The sequence below is a fragment of the Microtus pennsylvanicus genome, chromosome 11 (genome assembly GCF_037038515.1).
Source record: "Microtus pennsylvanicus isolate mMicPen1 chromosome 11, mMicPen1.hap1, whole genome shotgun sequence".
Classification (NCBI taxonomy): domain Eukaryota; kingdom Metazoa; phylum Chordata; class Mammalia; order Rodentia; family Cricetidae; genus Microtus; species Microtus pennsylvanicus.
Genome location: NC_134589.1, coordinates 50333414 through 50338293, shown reverse-complemented (window position 1 = coordinate 50338293; position 4880 = coordinate 50333414).

The following is a 4880-nucleotide window of genomic DNA, read 5'->3' as shown; positions in this document are numbered from 1 at the left end:
ACATTTTGGTTATTAAGTGGATGAATATTTAATTATTTTCTTATTGAGTTTTGTGGATAATTCAACTAAGGACATTAGAGTTAATGTCTCTTGCCTAGAAATACATTCTCCTTTGTATGAGCATATATTCAGAAATACATATGTACAGTAGTGGTTAGGTTATTTGGAAAACAAATCTATAGTGAACTTTGTGAGAAACTGCCAAGTTTGTTTTCTAATTGTATATAAAGCTATGCAATATATTGAGATCTATTGTAGAAACTTTGTGGCTAGTAGAATACCAGCCTCCATACCAACAATGGGTGGAGGAATCCAATTTCTCCATAACCTCAGAAATACCTATCAGGTTAATTGTGAAGGCACCACTTTATATTTAATAAGTATGAGACTGAGCATTTCTTCATGTGATCAATATTTATCTTTATATCTTTGGATAAGTGCTTATACAAATATGTTGCAATATTTGGGAGGAGGAACAATTTCCTTATCAATAATTTTTAAGGTATATGTATTCTCCTCAATACAAGCCCTGTATCAGAAATATGACTTGAAAATATTTTTAACCCATGTGTTAAATGTTTCTTTATTTTACGGTATGTTTAAAGTGAACTTCTATAATTCAGATAACATCTGAACACAAGTGCAAACAGGTTCATAAAAGAAATACTACTATAGTTTAAATCACACATTGACTCTCACAGAGTGATAGTGGGAAATTTCAATATCCCATTTTCACCATTAGACAAGTCATCCAGACAAAAACTAAACAGAAAAATGTTGAGCCTCACAAACATAAATCAAATGTAGCTAACAGATATTTACAGAACATTTCACTGAAACACAAAAAATTAGACTTTCTTCTTAGCAACTCAGAAAACTTTCTCTATTGACCACATTCTTGGACACAAGGCAAGTTTCAGCAAACACAACCAAACTGAGATAGCACCCTGAATCCTATCTGCCCAAACTGAATTAAAGCTGCATATCAGCAACATGAACTACAGAAGGCTTCCAAACTCATGGAACCAAACAACTCACTACCATATGATGACATTCATTGGAACAATAACTTACTTGTTGTCAACCTAAGAAATATTTGCATTCATTAGGTTTATATTTCCCTCACAGTTTCTTACGGAAATTTCATAGTTTAGCTAACATATTCAGGATGGTGATATATTTTGAGTTGATTTTATAATTAAATTGTGAGCTAAAGGTCTAATTTCACTAACTTCATGTTTCCTTTGACTTACTATTTCTAGAAGATAATGTCCTGGGGCCCATCCCCTTTGGATTACCTAAATCCCTATTTTGGGGGATCACAGCAAGACTGAGTCTGTGACAAGTTCATTCAAGCAATGAGATTTCTCATACTTTATCAAAAACAGAATATAATGGAAGTTTCCAGGATCAATATGCTCATAGTTGCCAGGGTATGATGATGTTTGCAGGCAAACAGGTTATAGAAGATTAATGTCTATGAACTAATTGTCCAGCGAAGCTTCTATATGCTCCACTGACTTGTAAGAAACAGAGAGAAGTAAGCACAGGCAGCCTGAAGGCTTCACTGCTTGAGAGAGTTCCTTGGTTTCTCAGGAACAGAAAGGCACACCATGCACCAGGAGCCATGGACTCTAAGCTGAAAAATCTATGGTACATTTCTCTCAAGGCAGTTAGAGTTCTCTAAATTTATCAAATCAAATTCTTCCTGTCTTCATACTTACAGGCTTTGGCATCCACTATGTTCCACTGTTTTTCTCTGATCCTCTCCAATCTCCAGCTCAATCTTCCGAGTCCCCTCTTCCACACTGGTCCCTGAGTTTTACATGGAGGGTATGTGACATAGATGTTCTAGTTATGGCTGAGCACTACACAGACATTTACTCTCTGCAACAAAACCAGTTGTGAGTTTCTGTGCTAACTACTGTCCACTGCACAGAGAAACTTCTCTGATGAGGACTGAGAGATGTACTAATCTATGGGCATAGAGGTACACATTTAAAAAAATAGTTTGAAATCATGCCCATTTAACAAAATGACAATATAGGTTAACCCCTGGAGACGAGGCCTCCCAACAATGGGCTCTTAGCCAGATTTACAGCACTAGGCAATTGTTTTCTCCTATAGCATGGGTTAGTTACCTCCACAACACTGACATAATTATTGTATTTTGCCATATTGGTCATTATTATAGCTCACTGGGTTCACAATTAGGTAACATTGTTGATGATTTTTCAGCTGAAGCCTGCATAACACTTTCCAGAATTATTAAAGCTAGCCAGCAGAGAGGAAGATAAACTAATAGTTTTAAATGATAGCTGAGAAACATATATGAGATCACAGAGTAAATCTTGAGAGATAACTGCATGGATTACAGTTGACAAAATAAAAGTTTAACTCACAGTGATAAAGGAAGGTAGGATATCTTTTTTAAAGCCCAAGTTAATTAGGAGATAAAGAATGAGTAATTTATGTTCTAAAACTGCCTATTGAACAGATAAATGTATTTATATATTTTTTTATTTTCTGAGTTTAAAATGGTAAACTAGATTTTTTTCTTTATATATATATAGTATTTTTATATATTTCATGTGTATATATATGGTATATATTCCAAGTTTTTCCTAAAGGCCTAATGTAAACACAATGGGTTTCATATAATATATCCCAACCACAGTTTCCCCTCCTTCCATTCCTCCACACCTCCCCACTCCCCCAGATCTACTTCCCTGCCATTTCTTGTTCAGAAAAGAGAAAGCTTCCAAGAAACAATACAATATGACAAGACAAGATATAACAAGACCAAACTAAAGCCCTCACATTCAAACTGGGCAAGACAAGTCAATAGGATAAAAGAGTCCCAAGAGCAAGCAAAAGAGTCAGCGATATACCCACTCCCACAAAAAACATCAAGCTAACAACCACATTATTATCCTCTTTTCTATTTTGTTGACTTGAGCCCACGATTTGGTTATGTCTTATTGTCTAGTTTCCTTTTAGCACCACTTTCATTGTATCCCATAAGTTTTGGTAGGATGCATTTTCACTGAATTCTAGAACATTTTTATTTCTGCCTTGACCTATTTTTTCACTTAGTACCTAGTTGTTCAGTTTCCATGAATTCGTAGACTTCATGTTATTTTTGTTGTTGGTGATATCCATCTTTAATCCATGGTGGTCTGGTATAATGCAAAGAGTTATTTCAATTTTCTTCTATCTGTTGAGACTTGCTTTGTGACAGGGTTTGTTCTCAGGTTTGGAAAGTTCCATGAGGTGTTGAGAAGATGGTATATTCTTTTCTGTTTGGATAAAAAGTTTTGTATACATCTGCTAGGTCCATTTGTTTTATAAGGTCTTTTACCACTAGGATTTCTCCTTTCAGTTTTTGTATGATGACAATGGGGTGCTGAAGTATCTACTATCAGATGTGTGTGTGTGGGAGATGTGATTACACCTCTTGGACTGTTTCTTCTATGAACTTGGATGCCCTTATGTTTGGGGCATATATGATAAGAATCTTGGTAGATTTTTGATTTGATGAGTATATATTTCAGGTGCTGGTGCCTGATCTTATGGCACAAGGAATGTACCTGCTGTGTGATATTGACCAAAATACTTAGCAACATAGATCTCAGTTTCTCTATTGAAAAGTTGAATCAATGATAATTGTTTGTTTGGTTTTTTAGTATCAATATGCAGAGTGTACTAATGTATTTAAGGTATTTGGCATAATGCCTGGCACACATTTGGTTGACCTAGAATGGGGAAATACACCTACATGGATGTTAGGTATTAGCCTATGTGGTGAGGTTTTCTTTTCATCTTGTCTTTCGGTAAATGTGCATTTTATATTTGATATTATCATTCTTTGGAACAAGCTTTTCCTCCTGAGATTTCATTATATATGTAAATCTGAGTTATGTTTATCTACCTCCCAACACGATTAGCGCTTTGCCTAATCGCTAATTACTGAATTAGCAAAAACAGCTGGTTTAAATCAAATCATCGATGGAGGTCAAGGTAAGGAATAGCAATGTCAGAGAAGCATTGATCTGAACAGCAGACAAGCATGAATGTTTAACCTTCAAGCTCAAATTGCACTGCTAGAAAATCCACTGTGAATGCTAACTGAGAGGCCATGGATGCTAAGTGAGAGGAGGAGAAAATCAAATAACCCATTTGCTTAGTGGAAAAAAAATAGGTCGGCATTATTGGGCAACGACCCTCTTCAAATGAATTGTGTAACACAATTTAGAGTCTATGAGGTCAAAGCTCAAAGTCTCTAATAGGTGGATAGTTACTCTTAAAATTCAGACAGGTCAAGGACCAACCCACTAGTGGGCTTCCCCGAACACCAGACCCTGTTCCTGTTTTAGATGGCTCTTGACAATCTTTTCCCTAGAGATGTTAGTATAATCACAAGGCTCATCACTTTATAGTTTTGAGGAAGAAAGGCACCATTTGTTCTTTTTTTTTCAGTTCATAAAGATATAATAAAAAGGTTGGTAGGCAACTAATTCTTCAGTGACCTGAGATCAGATTTAATCCTTACTGTTCTACCTCATGGACTTTTATTTCTTTTCTTTTATAACTTCAAACATCTTGGAGACTAGAAATAATGACAATCACATTAGGGTGTTTAAAAAGTAGTCCCCAGAGAAGATTTGGGGAAAAAAACTGTCTCTACATAATTCCTCTTCCCTGAGTACTTGAGGTAGGCCTCTGCTTTTCCTGTTGAAACAGTTGGAAAAATGACATCACTGAGTTTTTGAGAAGAAAAAAGTATCATCAGGTCATCTGCTTCTCAAATCATAAACCTTTTACAGAGGCTCTATCAAGGGTTTCTGGGATCCAGTTTGTCAAACACACGGCACGGAACT